At 35.7% G+C, this 17,615-nt stretch overlaps 1 protein-coding gene across 10 annotated transcripts in view; it reads right to left on the bottom strand.

Moving 5' to 3' along the window:
• The window catches only part of TSGA10 (testis specific 10), a 158,763-nt gene that overhangs the window by 33,874 nt on the left and 107,274 nt on the right, over positions 1-17,615 (bottom strand). The gene's annotated exons all lie outside the window — the stretch shown is intronic.

The raw sequence follows: 17,615 nt of genomic DNA, 5'->3' as shown, positions 1-17,615 counted from the left end.
TTTTGCTTTTGTTTCCCTTGCCTCTGGATACATGTCTAGTAAGAAGTTGCTGCAGCCAAGGTCAAAGAGGTTGTTGCCTGTTTTCTCCTCTAGGATTTTGATGGTTTCCTGTCTTACATTTAGGTCTTTCATCCATTTGGAGTCTATTTTTGTGAATGGTGTAAGAAAGTGGTCTTCTGCATGTCACTGCCCAGTTTTCCCAACACCATTTGCTGAAGAGATTGTTTTTTTCCCATTGGATATTCTTTCCTGCTTTGTTAAAGATTAGCTGGCCATACATTTGTGGGTCCATTTCTGGGTTCTCTATTCTGTTCCATCCATTGATCTATGTGTCCGTTTTTGTGCCAGCACCAGCTTTGTAATACAGCTTGAAGTCTGGAATTATGAAGCCTCCAGCTTTGTTTTTCCTTTTCAATATTACTTTGGCTATTCGGGGTCTTTTCTGGGTCCATACGAATTTTAGAATTGTTTGTTCTAGCTCTGTGAAGAATGCTGGTATAATTTTGATAGGGATGGCGCTGAATGTGTAGATTGCTTTGGGTAGTAATGACATTTTAACAATATTTGTTCTCCCAATCCATGAGCATGGAATGTTTTTCCATTTCTTTGTGTCTTCTTTAATTTCTTTTGCAAGTGTTCTATAGTTTTCAGCATACAGATCTTTTTACCTATTTGGTTATGTTCATTCGTCAGTATTTTATGGTTTTGGTGCAATTATAAATGGGATTTATTCCTTGATTTCTCTTTCTACTGCTTCATTATTGATTTTTGAAATACAACTGATTTCTGTACATTGATTTTATATACTGTGGTTTTGCTGAATTCATGTATCAGTTCTAGCAGTTTTTTGGTAGAGTCTTTCAGGTTTTCCATGTAGAGTATCATGTCATCTGCAAAGAGTCAAAGTTTGACTTCTTCCTTGACAATTTGAATGCCTCTTACTTCTTATTGTTGCCTAATTGCTGAAGCTAGGACTTCCAACACTATATTGAACAACAGTGGTGAGAGTGGACATCCCTGCCATGTTCCTAACATGATTAGGGGGAAAGCTCTCAGACTTTCCCCATTGAGGATATTAGCTTTGGGTCTTTCCTACATGGCCTTTATGAAAAGAGGGAGGTGATATGACTAGCTTTATGTTTTAGAAAGATAACACTGAATATTTCAGGTTCTAGTAAGACAGTTGATTGAGCTAAGAGGAAAGTAGTTTTGGGGTTTTTTTTGTATAAAATAGAAAAAAATATTTTCACAATTCATAGCTGAGCTTGCAGGAAAGAAACAGTCTCAAATACCAAAGACAAAAAAAAAAAACAAAAAAACTAACAAACAAACAAACAAAAACAAAGACAGAGCATGAAGCAAACAATAAGGCCTGAAACTAAGAGTTGGGGATAGGGAGACCCAGTGACAGTAAAAGGCTTGTTTCAAAATTCAAGCAAGACAGGGAATAAGAAGTAGTACTAATGGATAGCTGCTTCTGGGACCTCTACATAATCTGGAATCTTTGAAAGGAGACTCCAGAGGAAAATTCACTCAACCTCACAGAGATATAAGCAAAAGTTTATCTTCTTCTACCCTCTGGACAGGGAAAAACGTCTTCTGTAAGAAAACTTAGGTCTGACTTTACTCAGTTTTGTAGTTTGACTTCACACTACCCATTCCCAATTCTCAACTCTAACATGAAATTTGTCCCATGCCAATGATAACACAGAGTCCCTTTGTAGAAGCAAACTCATCTCCCTGGCCATGTAAGATTCTTTAGAGGGGGGAAATTCCTGCTTCAAAGGAGCCTAAAAACTCAGAAGGATCCCATCCACCATGAGTGAGAGTCAGAGGAACATAACTAACACACACCAGGATCAGACTTCTAGGACTTCAAGCTATTGAACAAAATATTGGAGAAGGCATAAAAATATGCTCAAAAGTTTTAAAGATATTAAATAAAAAATTGAAAAGAATGAGATGTAGGGGGAAAAAAACCCACGGAAATCTGAAGACGAACCAAATAGAACTTCTGGAAAGAAGGTAAAAGTAGTAAAGAAAATGAAAAACAATGAATGTATCAAAAAACAGGTACAGCTGAAGAGGAATGAATATACTAAAAGCACAGAGCACAGTACAGAGAGATAAACATATGGAAACTATGATAAGAAAGATTAATAAAAATTTGGACTAGGAGATCCAACAAGCATATTATAAAAGTTGAGGGAAACAGTAGAGCAAATTTAAAGGCAGTAATGTTCAAATAAATAACATCTGAAAATTTTTCCAGAACTATTAAAAGGCATGAATACTCTGAAAAACTGCAAACCAAAGCCCCCCTCAAACAATATACACATAGTAGTCAAACTAAAAAGAGAAAAAGAAGATCTTAAAAGAAAAAAATGACAAAAGGTAGACTTAGAAAGAAGATCAATTAGAATGAGAACAGACTTCTCATTATTTTTAAAGTTATCAAAAGAAAATAACTGTCAACCTAGAATTCTATACTCAGCTAAACTAATACAGAAGAATAAGGGTAAAGTAAATCCATTTTAGGCAAAGATTGAGAAAATTAACTCACAAGTCAAAGAAAGGTAGTAGTTTCAAGAAAGGAAATTAAACTTCAAAGGAAGAAATAGAACACAAAAAGCAATGTTGAAAAATTCTGTAAACATATAAGTGAATATAAATAAGCATTGACTGAAAGAATAAGAACAAGAGTAGTGATTTATTTATTTATTTTTGCATGAAAGTAGTGATTTATTTTTAAGGCTATAAAAAATCAATGTGGATCTAAAATAGTACACAACCTTATGAAAGATTGGTGTGTGTGTGTGTGTGTGTGTGTGTGTGTGTGTGTGTGTGTGTATGGGGGGAGGGAGAGAATAAGAAAGGACACTCACTAGTAAGCAGGATGTTGTGCTCAATATTCAAATATTCCTAGGACAACATACTGTTTAGAAGAAGGGCTGGAAATACTAACAATAGATTTTGTTAAATATGCATATTACAAATTTAACTACTAAAAGAATAGAGAATATATAACTTCTGAACCAATAAATAGTGGGGGTAGAAAGTGCATAAAGAAAACAAACATATATAAGTAAAAGGAAGGAAAGAATTAACATAAAAGAATCATGACAAGTAGAAAGTACAAAATACAAAATAAATTAGAAATGATAAATATAAATGTGCCAGTAATTCAAACAAAAACAAATGGATTAAACTTATCAGTTAATAGAAAGATACTCTCAGACTGAATTTTTTAAATTAGGCTATATGATGTTTATTAGAGACAGAAGAAAAGGACTAAGAAAAGATATATAATACTTCTGTTTCCAGCCTTCATAGAATAACCGAGACTGAATGTATCTCCTACTGTTAACAACTGGAAAACTAGGAAGGAAGGAAGGAAGGAAGGAAGGAAGGAAGGAAGGAAGGAAGGAAGGAAGGAAGAATGGAAGGAAGGAAGGAATGATTCCAAATATAGGACAACAGGCAGCACAGGGCTGTGATCTCTGAGAGAAAGAAAACAAACAAGATGAGCCCTACAATCATTCCAGCTTTCTATCAGGAGACAATTTTCCAGTCTTCAGTTCAGGGAAAGAAATTTCAATCAAAGCACCATTGATATGCTGATATGAGGAGACAGAAATAAGCATGTGAAATGTGTGGGGTATAATTTCAGAAATGAAGTGTCTACACACACAAAAAGACATCCAGAAATTTCCCCAGGAGTTTCCTTGAGTCTGATACTGAACACTCAGCCATGAATATATAGAGTCAAACTCTAGAAGGCTGGGAAAGAACCCCCAGAGAGCTCTAAAGTAAACAAAACCACAGCTGATACACAGCTGGGAAAATGTGTTTGAACCTGCTGAAATGAAGAGTCCTTAATGAACACCCTGGTTGGGCACTTAATAGAGAACACAGAAGGGTCACACCATAGTGGTAGGGTTATACTAGTCTTAGAGAAAAAGCTAATTTAAACCTGCCCCATCAAAGCTTAAAGATAATCTCGAAAGTATCGGTTGATCTGCAAGCAATTTAACATCCTGCCAGGAAAAATATAACACTCTTAAAAGGAAAACGACAAAGTCTAACATTCAACAAAGTAAAATTCACAATGTCCAGCACCCAATTTAAAAAATACCAGACACGTGAAGTTGCAGAAATGTAACCTACAGCAGGATATAAATCAGTCAATGTAAATAGATTAAAAATTGACAAAGGTCATGGTATTAACAAGGGCTTTAAAACAGCTATCATCCATGATACAAGAGATAGTAATATGGTCTGAATTAACCCAATGTCACAAACAACTAGACAAATGGACAAAATATAGGAAGAAAAACTTGTTTACACACAATGGATAGGTAGCAGAGAACTATGATCTCTAAGGGAAAGAAAACAAACAAGGTGAACCCTATCGTTGCCATAGCATCTTGCTTAGGTGCAAATTCTGGATGATGAAGGAAAAGGAACCAAAACACAGTCTAATTATATCAATGAGTTTGAAAGATAAATATCAGAATTCAGGGAAGCCAAGGTGTCTAGAATTTGTGGAGCAGATCACCAGAGAAAAGGGAGCTATGCAGAGATGGAGTTCCAGAAATCTGCACATACATGAGTGAAACTCATGAATGAAGCCAGGAAAAGAACTTCCTAGAAAAGAACAATTATCAGGAAAACTGTGAGCTAGGCAATTCCCACATCTGACATAGGGCCAGAATGCATTCAAAATCTCATCATCGAGAGTGGAGACACTTTGATGTCACTGACTATACAAGGCATTCAACAGAAAAGTAGGAACTCAATAGAGAACCCACGAAGATCACATCTTAGTAGAGGGTAAAGGTTATCCCTATTCTAGAGCTATCCTAAGGAGTTTATAAATAATCCTCAAAAAAATAAAGTGAATGTCAAGTAACTTAGTTTGGCAAGATAAATCCAATACTTTTAAAATCCAGTTCTCAACAATGTAAAATTAACAACATCCAGAATACAATCATAACTCACTAAGTGGGGCCAGAAGTAGGAAGATGAGATCCATAATCAAGAGAAAAGTCAGTCAACACAGAATCAAATGTGTCAGACATAATGAAATTAGCAAACAAGGACATTAAAACAAATACAAAAATGCACTAAATAGGCATTTAAGGACTTAAAGGGAAAAAAAGAAGTAAAATACATTCAAAAGAACCAAATGGACTACCTGAAGATGAAAATACAATCTCTGAAATAAAAACTTCACTGAATGGAATTAACAGCATCTCAGATATGTCAGAAGATCACTAAATGTGAAGACACAAAAAATGGCAACTATACAAAGTGAGGCAAAAAGATAAGAAGATCGGGGAAAAATGTATAGATTATTAATGATCTGTTGAGCAATATCAAGTATCTAATGTACTTTCAATTCGAGTTCCAGGAAAATATGAGAAAGAGTAAGAAACAAAAAATATCTTAAGAAATAATGGTCAAATATTTTCTAAATTCGATGAAACTTATAATGAAATATTATAAACATAAGGAAAACAACATTAATTTCAACTGTGGAACATTCTATTGCTGAAAGCCAGGGGTAAAGAGAAAAAAAAAATTAACCAGCTGAACTTGATTTCAGATTTCTGTCTAGAAACTACACAAGGCAGAATATAAGGAAAAAGAAAAAGAGCAAGAGGCAAACCAAGAAACAGACTTTTACCTATAGAGAACAAACTGATAGTTACAAGAAGGAAGTTCAGTGGGGATAGGTAACAGGGATTAAGGAGTTCACCTGTGATGAGCACCAGGTGTTGTACAGAATTGTTGAATCACTTTATTGTACACCTTAAACTAATATTACACTGTATGTTAACCTACTGGAATTTAAATTAAAACTTTAAGAAAAAAGAAACAACTTTGCCAAAGTGCTCAAAAAAACAAACCACAACAGCAAAAACAATTCCTACCAACTTGTAATTCTCTACTCAGCAAATACATTCTTCAGGAATGAAGGTGAAATAAACACTTTTTAACACAAATAAGACCTGAGTTGATGCCAACAGAACTGCAAGAAATGTTTAAAAGAAATTCTTCTAGCAAAAAGAAAATGAGAGTCAATGAAGACTTGGATCCACTCAAAGGAATGAAGAGAAAAAAAAAAAGTAAATATGTGGATGAATAAAAAAGCCTTTCATTCACCTCACATTTTAATTTATTTAAAGTGAAATGATGAGTTTAAAGTGAAAATAATAATAATGCACTATGGGGAACACAATATATGAAGAAGTAAAATGTAAGAACATTAGGATAAATGATAGGACATAGGAAATAAAAGTGTACTATGAAGTAATATATTATTTGAAGGTAGACTATGACAATTAAGAGACGCATGGTATATACTGTAGAAAAAGAAGTTTAAAAAAAAGATGTATGGCTTATATGACCATAATTAAGATAGAATATAATATTTAAAACTCACTATAAAAGAAGGCAGGCAAGGTGGCACAGGCACAAAGCATCCTGGAACACTCCAGGCCCACACCAGCATTGGCTCCAGCAACTTGCCAAGGTGCCCCACCCGTGGAATGCCCCAACTTGCACCCATATCAACTTCAGCCATCATACCATAATGCCTTCTATATAGAAAGACACCTCCCCCCACCGCCCCGACTTGTACCCATTTCAGCATTTCAGCTTCAGCTGTCCTGCTAGAGTGCCCTCTGTACAAGGAGTCCCAGGACCACTTAAGCTTCCACTCACTTCAGCTTCAACTGCCCAACCAAGATGCCCTCTGTGCAGAGAATCCCAGGACTGCCCAAAACCATGTTCACTTTAGCTCCAGTCATCCCACCAGGGCAGCCCCAGCACTGAGTGTCCCAGATCCCCCAGCCCATCCAGCCACAGCTTGAGCCAGCCAGTGAAATTCACCAGACACACCCAGCCTACAAAGGGAAAGATCATACACAAGAAAGTTACTTCAAGTTTAGGAAAAGTAGTTGTTTTGCCTAATTCATAGAAATAAACATAGAAAGTCAAGGGAAATTAAGACAGAGGAAATATGCTCCAAATAAAAGGAAACATACAAAGCCTTAGAAAAAAAACTAAATGAAGTGGAAATATCCAACCTACCTGACAAAAATATCAAAGTAATGATAATAAACATGCTCGTTACACTGGAGGGAAGACTGGATGAACTCAGAACTTCAGCAAAGAGATAGAAAATATTAAAAAAGAACCAATTAGAGTTGAAAAATATAATTACCAAAATGAAAAAATACACTAGATGGAATCAACAATAGATTAGAAGACAGAGAAGAATGAATCAGCAATGTGGAAAACAGGGTAATAGAAAGTACCCAAGCTAAACAACAAAAAGAAAAAGGAATTTTAAAAATGAGCATAGGTTAAAGGATCTCTTAGTCAACATCCAGTGAAAAAATATTCCCATTATAGGGGTTCCAAAGGGAGAAGAGGGAGAAAAGGATAGAAAGCTTATTGGAAGAAGTAATATCTAAAAACTTCCCTAACCTTAGGAAGGAAACAGACATCCAGGTTCAGGAAACACAGAAAGTTCCAAATGAGATGAACCCAAAGAGTTCCACATCATGACTTAGTTAAAATGTCAAAGATTAAAGATAAAGAGACTTTTATTTATTTTTATTTATTTGAAAGAAAGAGAGTGCATGCAAGAGCAGGGGAGGGGAGGAGAGAGAGAGAAGGAAAGAGAGAGAAAGAAAGAAAGAGAGAGAAATAGAGAAAGAGACTATCTTAAGCAGGCTCCATGCTCAGCATGGTGCCCAAAATAGAGCTCAGTCCTACAACCCTGGGATCATGACCTGAACCAAAATGAAGATTCAGACACTCAACCAATTGAGCCACTCAGGCACCCTAAAGAGAATTTTTAAAACAGTAACAGAGAAGAAACTAGTTACATACAAGGCAAACCCCATAAAGCTACCAGCTGATTTTCAGCAGAAACTTTGCAGGCCAGAAGAGAGTGGCATGGTATATTCAAAGTCCTGAAAAGAAAAAACCTACAACCAAGAATACTCTACTCAGCAAGGTTATCATTCAGAATTGAAGGAGAGATAAAGAATTTCTGAAACAAATGAAAGTTAAAGTAGTTTACCACCACTAAACCAGCCTTACAAGAAATGATAAAGGAACTTAATTTAAGTAGAAAATCCCACAATTACAAGAAAATTATAAAAGGAAAGAATTTCATGGGTAAAAGTAAATATACAGTAAAAGTATAGTCACTTACAAAGCTAGTATGAAAGTTAAAAGGGAAAAGTAGTAAAATCAATTATATCTTAAAAAGGTAGTCAGTGAAACTCACAAAATAAAAATATGTAAAACATGACAACATATTCATAAAATACGAATATGAAGGGAAGGAGGGAATAAAAATAAAGTTCTTTTAGAATGCATTAGAAGTTAAGTGACCATCAACTTAATATAGACTGCTACATACTTATGACGTTATATGTGAACCTAATGGAAACCACAAACCAAAAACCTATAATAGATACACAAAAAAAATAAAGAAAAGGAAAGTCAAGTATAACACCAATCACAAGGAAAGAGAGCAAGAGAAGAAACAGACAAGAACTACAAAACGACAATAAAACAATTAACTAATAAGTATATACCTATCAATAATTACTTTAAATCTAAATGGTCTGAATGCTCCAATGAAAAGACATAGGGTGATGGCATGGATAAACAAGACCTATCTACAGGATGCCTGTAAGATACTCAGTCCAAACCTAAAACACACATACAGACTGAAAGTGAAGGGATGGAAAAATAATATTCCATGAAAATGGAAGTGGAAAAAAAAAGCCAGGGAAGCCTTATTTATATCAGACAAAATAGACTATAAAACAAGGACTGTAATAAGAGACAAAGAAGTATATTATATAATGATTAAGGAATCAATCCAACAAGAGGATATAACGGTCATAAATATCTACGCACCAAACATTGGAACACCTAAATACATAAAACAAATATTAACAGATATAAAGATAGTGATTGACAGTAATACGATAATAGGAAGGAATTTGAACACCCCACTTATAGCAATGGATAGATCATCAAGAGAGAAAATTAATAGGGAAGCAGGGTCTTTGAATGACATATTAGACCAGATGAACTTAACAGTTATACATAGAACATTCCATCCAAAAACAAGAGAATACACATTCAAATGCACATGGAACATTCTCAAGGACAGATCATATGTTAGGCTACGAAAAAAAAATTCTCAATGAATTTGAGAAGACTGAAAACATATCAAGTATCTTTTCTGGCTACAATGGTAAGAAACCAGAAGTAACTACAAGAAAAAAAAAAAAAACTAAATTAAAAAAACCCCAACCAAACAAAAACACAAACCCACAAAAAATGTGAGTGCTAAACAACATTCCACTAAATAACAAATGAGTCAACAACAACAACAAAAAAAATCAAAGAGATTTTAAAACACCTCAAGACAAATGAAAGTGAAAGCACAACAGTTCAAAATCTTCAGGACACAGGAACATTAGTTTTAAGAGGAAAATTTACAGTAATGCAGGCCTACCTCAAGAAACAAGAATAATTTCATATAAACAACCTAACCTTTGATCTATAGGAACTAGGAAAAGAACAAACAAAGCCCCAAGTTACTAGAAGGAAGGAAATAATAAAGATCAAAACAGAAATGAATGAAATAGAAACTAAAAAACAATAAAAAGATCAATAAAACTAAGAGCTGGTATTTTGAAAAGCGTTTAGTCTGACTCTTCAAGAAAAAAAGGAGACCCAAGTAAATAACAAGACATGAAAGAGAGAAGTAACAACTGACACCACAGAAATACAAGGGATAATAAGTCTGTTATAAAATACTACATGTCAACAAATTGCACAAATTAGAAGAAATGTACAAATTCTTAGAAATATACAATTTCCAAAACTGAATCAGAAAGAAGTAGAAAATCTGAACAGAACTACTATTAACAAAACTGAATTGGTAATCAGAACACTCCAACAAAAAAAGTCCATGACCAAAGGCTTCACAGGTGAATTCTACTGAACAATTAAAGAACAGTTAATACCTATTGTCATCAAACTATTTCAAAAAGTAGAAGAGGAAGGTAGGCTTCCAAATACATTTTACAAAGCCAGCATTACTCTCATATGAAACCAAAAGACACTACAAAAGTAAATAAATAAGTAAAACTAAGGGCCAATATCCTGATAAATACAGATACAAAAATCTTCAACAAAATATTACCAAAACACATTCAACAATGCGTTAAAGGCTCCTTCACAACAATCAATTATGACGTACTCTGGGGACACCAGGATGGTTCAAGATTCATAAATCAATCAATGTGACACACCACATTAAAAAAATGAAAGAGAAAAACCATGTGATCATCTCAATAGATGTAGAAAAAGCATTTGACAAAATTCAACATCCATTCATGATAAAACTCCCAATAAAGAGGGTCTACAGGTAACAAACCTCAATATAATAAAACCATATATGACAAACCCATAGCTAATATCATACTCAATGGTGAATAATTGAGAGCTTTTTCTCTAAGATAGGAAATAAGAAAAGATGTCCACTCTCACCACTTTTATTCAATGCAGTATTGGAAATCCTAGCTATTGCAATCAGATAAGGAAAAGAAATAAAAGGCTACCAAGTTGGTAAGGAAGAAGTAAAACTTTCACTATTTACAGAAGACATGATACTATACATACTGAAAACCCCCGGACTTCAAGCTGTATTGCAAAGCTATAATCATAAAGACAGTATGGTACTGTCACAAAAACAGACACTCAGATCAATGGAACAGAATAGAGAACCCAGAAATAGACCCACAGACATATGGCCAACTAATTTTTGACAAAGCAGGAAAGAACATCTAATGAATAAAGACAGTCTCTTCAGCAAGTGATGCTGGGAAAACTGGACAGCGACATGCAGAACAATGAACCTAGACCACCTTCTTACACCATACACAAAAATAAACTTAAAATGGATGAAAGACCTAAATGTAAGACAGGAAGCCATCAAAATCCTCGAGGAGAAAGCAGGCAAAACCTCTTTGACCTTAGCCACAGCAACTTCTTACCCAACATGTCTCTGGAGGCAAAGGAAACAAAAGCAAAAATGAACTACTGGGACCTCATCAAAATAAAAAGCTTCTGCACAGCGAAGGAAACATTCAGCAAAACTAAAAGGCCACCAATGGAATGGGAGAAGATATTTGCAAACGACATATCAGATAAAGGGTTAGTATCCAAAATCTATAAAGAACTTATGAAACGCAATGCCCCCAAAACAAATAATCCAGTGAAGAAATGGGCAAAAGACATGAACAAACACTTCTCCAAAGAAGACATCCAGATGGCCAACAAACACATGAAAAAATGCTCAATATCACTCATTACCAGGGAAATACAAATCAAAACCACAATGAGATACCGCCTCACACCAGTCAGAATGGCTAACATTAACAACTCAGGCAACAACAGATGTTGGGAGGATGTGGAGAAAGAGAATCTCTTTTGCACTGCTAGTGGTAATGCAAGCTGGTGCAGCCACTCTGGAAAACAGTATGGAGGTTCCTCAAAAAATTAAAAATAGAACTATCCTACGACCCAGCAATTGCACTACTAGGTATTTATCCAAGGGATACAGGTGTACTGTTTCGAAGGGACACATGTACCCCAATGTTTATAGCAGCACCATCAACAATAGCCAAAGTATGGAAAGAGCCCAAATGTCCATCAATGGATGAATGGATAAAGAAGATGTGGTATATATATACAACAGAGCATTACTCGGTAATCAAAAAGGAAGAAATCTTGCCATTTGCAACTACATGGATGGAATTGGAGGGTATTATGCTAAGTGAAATAAGCCAGTCAGAGAAAGACAAATATCATATGACTTCACTCATATGAGGACTTTAAGAGACAAAACAGATGAACATAAGGGAAGGGAAACAAAAATAATATAAAAACAAGGAGAGGGACAAAACATAAGAGACCCATAAATATGGAGAAAAAACTGAGGGTTATTGGCGGGGTTGTGGGAGGGGGGATGGGCTAAATGGGTAAGGGGGCACTAAGGAATCTACTCCTGAAATCATTGCTGTACTATATGTTACCTAATTTGGATGTAAAGTAAAAAAATAGGAAAAAGAAATAAAAAGGGGGAAAAAATGACAATTAAATGTTTTCTTTTCCAAAAGATATATATACATATATATATGTATATATATACATATGTATATATGTGTGTGTGTGTATATATATATATGTATACATATATGTATATATATGTATATATATATACATATATGTATACATATATATATATATATACACAAATGTATATATATATCTGATAAGGGGTTAATATCCCAAATATATAAAGAACTTATACAACTCAACAACAACAACAAAACCCACAAATAAACCAATTAAAAAATGGGCAGAATAGAACTTTTTCCAAAAAAGACATATTGATGGCCAACAGACATGAAAATATGCACATCACTAAGCATCAGGGAAATACAAATCAAAACCATAAAGATATCACCTCACACCTGTCAGAATGGCTAAAATAAAAAAACCCATAAAACAATAAAACAACAGGGGCGCCTGGGTGGCTCAGTCGGTAAGCGTCCGACTTCAGCCTAGGTCATGATCTCACCATTCCAAGTTCAAGCCCCGCAGCGGGCTCTGTTCTGACAGCTCAGAGCCTAGAGCCTGTTTCAGATTCTGTGTCTCCCTCTCTCTCTCTGCCCCTTCCCCACTCACACTCTGTCTCTCTCAAAAATAAACATTAAAAAAATAAAAAATAAAAAAACAATAAAACAACAAGTGTTACTGAGGATGTGACGAAAAAGGAAACTTCATGCACTGTTGGTAGGAATTTAAATTGGTACAGCCACTGTGGGAAACAGTATGAAGTTTCTTCAAAAAAATTAAAAATAGAAATGCCAAATGATCCAGTAATTCAACTATTTGGTATTTACCCAAAGAAAAGAAAAACACTAATTTGGAAATACATATGCACCCTTACGTTTAGTACAGAATTATTCACAATAGACAAGATATGGAAGCAATCCACAAATTCATCAATAGATGAATGGATAAAGATGAATTGTAAGATTGGCTACAAAAAGCAAGATCCAACCATATGCTGTTTAAAGAAATATGTTTTAAACATAAAAACCTAGAAAAATTAGAAACAAAAGCATGGAAAGAGATATGCCATTCAAAAAAATAATCTTAAGAAGGCTAAAGTGGTTATATTAATATTTCATAAACTATACTACAGGATAGGAAACATTATAATGGGTAAAGGGATGAATTCATTAAGAAGTTATTACTTCTTAACCCTGGGGCACCTGAGTGGCTCAGTCAATTAAGCATCCAACTTCAGCTCAGGTCATGATCTCGTGGTTCACGAGTTTGAGTCCCGCATCAGGTTCTCTGCTGACAGCTCAGAGTCTAGAGCCTGCTTCGGATTCTGTGTCTCCTTCTCTCTCTCCACCCCTCCCTGCTCATACTCTGTGTCTTTCTCTCTCTCTCAAAAATTTAAAAAAAAAATTAAATATATATATATATATATATATATACATATATATATATATGAAGTAATAATAACCCTAAATCTATATATATCAAAAACATACCTTCAAATACATGAACATGATATAAATAAAAGAAGAAATACAAATGCACAAATACAGTTGGAGATGTCAATACTCTTCTCTAAATAAGTGGTAGAACAAGTAAATAGAGATTCAGTAGGACAAGAATTGAAAAACTTGACCCAATTGACAATTATAGAACATTTCATCCTAAAGAAAAGAATGCACTTTCCTTTTAAGTGTACATGGAACATCCAGTAAGATGATTACATTGTACATAACAAAGCCTCAATTAATACAAAAGACTGAAAAATCAATAACTGGAAAGATATTTATTTAATCTCCAAATATTGAAAATTAAATGGTACAAAATAACATAAGAGTAATTAGAAAATTATATTCACATAAAATAAAATTAAAACATATCAACTGTATAAGGTAAAGATTCCACTTCTGGCATGGCAGTGTGGCAGAATCACTCCCTAGAGAAATTAGTGAAAATTATAAAAAACCAACTTTACCTTGTCTTTAAATAGGTTCTGGAAAGGGTCCTAAGGACATATAGTAGATGAAGTAACATTTTCAAGAAAACTAACTAAACTAGGAACAGTGAAAGTCTGCGGCATCTGAACTATGACCTATTCCCTCCTTACTCCCAGCTGAGCATAAAGGAAAACCCACTACAGATGGGATGCATCCAAGAACAGTGCTTCCTCTCCCCTCAGTACCTGGTCAGGAACTAAACTATCTTTCCAGGAGAGACAGGATATCAGCTTTTCTCATCCCATCTCAAGCTATTTGTTTAAAAGGCTAAGTTCCTGGCAAGTATTTCTAGGAAATGGGGGCTCCCTTCTTATGCCCATTCTTTACACACAGGCTTGCAGTTCTATCTTATTTGTGGCTTAGTAAGAATATTATGCCTCTGATTCTCCTTGACACAGGTTTTTCATAAATAGGGGGTTCCATACTTGCAGATGCATGACAATAAGGCCAGGGGCTACAGTCACACTTTCCACCATCCCTACCAAGTGCCTAGATCCTAAAGTAGGCATGCCACTCAAAGAGAAGTGCACCACTGTCTTCATACAAGCTTGAGAGCCATGGCTCAGAGATTGTGCCCGTGAAGAGAGGGAGGCCATAAAACAGGAAGTTCCTAAGTTCTTCCAAAGGGACTTCCTTCATTTGTTTTTAAAACTTTTTTTAAGTTTATTTATTCATTTTGAGAGGAGAGAGTGAGCAGGGTAGGGGCAGAGAGAGAGGGAGTCAGAGAGAACCCCAAGATGCAGGGCCCAAACTCATGAACCCTAAAGTCATGACCTGAGCTGAAATCAAGAGTTGAACGCTTAACTGACTGAGCCACCCACGTGCCCTGGGATTTCCTTCATTTTTAATAGACTGTGGGGAAGTTCAAGCCCAGGACAGTCTCAAGAATGAAGGGTCTGGTGAAAAGATTTGGAGGGTATGGCGAAAAGAAATACAGAACAGTGGTAAACTCTTTATAGATATAAAATAAACCATAGGTCAGCTACTTTACCAGAGAGAATCAAGGAACGAGGCTGCTAAGAAGAGCATTCTCAGGTCAGAAAAACTCAAATACTGAACTAAAAACCTATCCCTATAATGGAACCCAAATTTACTTGAATCAGTGTGTGAATCAACTTATGCTTGAGGGCGCTGTTGAAAACAATAAAACAAACAGCCAAGAATTTATGGAGCTTAACAGCTGAATGTAGTTTGGAAGCAAGATAATCAAAAAGGACTCACTAAAACCATAGTCATTCCAGGGTAACTGTGAACATACCTAAGGCTGCCCCTTTTGAGAAACATCAGAGGCTTCATATTGCAAGGAGAAGGGGAGGAACAGACTTCACTAAAATAATCTAACAAGTCACTAAAGATATAAACAAATAGCACTTTGGTTTCTGTTCTAGCATGCAAAGAGCTTGGAAATCATGACTCCCAACCTCACAAGATGAAACAAAGCTGAAAATCTGACAATAATAACTCTTCTTTGATCAATCAAAGAATTAAGAACATAGAACAAACCACTACTCCCCCAAATGCAGATAAAGGTAAGTACAGAGAATCACAGCTTACCAGGAACAGAAAGTGACACTGAAGCTAGCCACATGCAGTAACTGACTATTTATTGGGAGAGTGAGCATAGACTAGCTTGAGAGATAAAACCTCCTGGGGTCCCAGCTTTAGGGAAGCCCCCACATTTTCATTATTTTCATCTCTAAGAACCCAACAAATTTTCAGAGAAAAACCCTCACATGCTTTTGGCAAAGTGAGGAGAAAAGTAGCCATTTTGAAATAATCCTAGAGCATCCTGTTCTCCTTGACAAAGGTCTGCCCTCAAGGGAGATGATTTCTTCAGAGCATAACCATGATTTGAACAGAGCCTAATCAATGTGGAGGAATGGAATACCTAACTCAGATACTCTTCAGCTTTCCCATATCACCTAAGAAAAATAAAAAGGATGGGGCACCTGGGTGGCTTAGTCAGTTAAGTGTCTGACTTTAGCTCAGGTCATGATCTCATAGTTTGTGAGTTCAAGCCCCACATAGGGTTCTATGCTGACAGCTCAGAGCCTAGAGCCTGCTTCGGATTCTGTGTCTCCCTCTCTCTCTGCCCTTCCCCAGCTCGTACTCTGATTCTCTCTCAAAAATAAATAAACATTAAAAAAAAGAAGAAAAGAAAAAAAGGCTGAGAAATATTTGTGAAGGTCACATCCCAGAGACACAAGCCCACTGAAAGACTATGACCTAATCATAGGATTATAGAATGCTTCTCCTCCACCCACAACTTACTACCACATCGACAAGCCTCCTGTGTAATAACAAGGGATTACAGTTGAAAGAACTACAAGGTTCAGACTCTGTTTAAGAAGTCTCTAAGTGAACCCGAAGACAATAGAGAAAACAAAAAGAACAAGAGAAAAATTTAGCTTTGACATGTACAGTTACAATAAATGGTAATCACAACCTAACTCACAGATAAACATAAAACTTCACTCTTAAAGACCTATTTACCTCAGTAACTTTTACCCAATACAACATATTTGGTTTCAAAAAAAAGTTACAGGACATACTCAAAGGCAAAAAACATAGTCTGAGAAGACAAAGAAAGTAACAGAATAAGACTTGTATATGCGGAGATTTGGAAATTATTAGACAAGGAATATAAAATAACTACAATCAGTATTCTGTGGGCTCTAACGGAAAAACTGGACAACATGCAAGAACAGATGGGTAATGTAAACAGAGAGGTGGAAACTCTTAAGAGCTTAAAAGGAAATGCTAGTAATCAAAAGCACTGTAACTAACAGAAATGAAGAAGGCCTTTGATGGGGTCACCATCAGACCGGAACCAGCTTATGAACAAACTGGTGAGCTTGAAAATCCAATACAAATTCCCAAACTGAAATTCAAAGAGAAAATATAAAGGAAAAAGAAGAAGAAAATCTTCAAAAATTGTAAGACAATTTGTTTTTAATTTTTTTTGACATTTTATTTGTTTTTTTGAGAGACAGAGAGAGACAGAGTGTGAGTGGGGGCAGGGTAGAGAGAGAGGGAGGCAGACACAGAATCTGAAGCAGGCTCCAGGCTCTCAGCCGTCAGCGCAGAGCCTGATGCAGGGCTTGAACTCATGAATTGCAAGATCATGACCTGAGCCAAAGTCAGATGCCCAACTGACTGAACCACCCAGGGGCCCCCAAAAATTTTAAGGCAATTTAAAAAGGTATAATACACACATAATGAAACTATCAGAAATATAAGAGAGAAAGGAACAAAAGAAATATTTAAAGTAATAATAACAGGGGCGCCTGGGTGGCTCAGTTGGTTGGGCGACCGACTTCAGCTCAGGTCATGATCTCACAGTTCATGAGTTCGAGCCCCGCATCTGGCTCTGTGCTGACAGCTCAGAGCCTGGAGCCTACTTCAGATTCTGTGTCTCCCCATCTCTCTACCCCT

Source organism: Panthera pardus, unplaced genomic scaffold (assembly GCF_024362965.1).
Source record: "Panthera pardus isolate Hobbes unplaced genomic scaffold, ASM2436296v1 HiC_scaffold_25, whole genome shotgun sequence".
NCBI lineage: Eukaryota > Metazoa > Chordata > Mammalia > Carnivora > Felidae > Panthera > Panthera pardus.
This window is presented reverse-complemented; position numbering and strand designations above follow the sequence as displayed.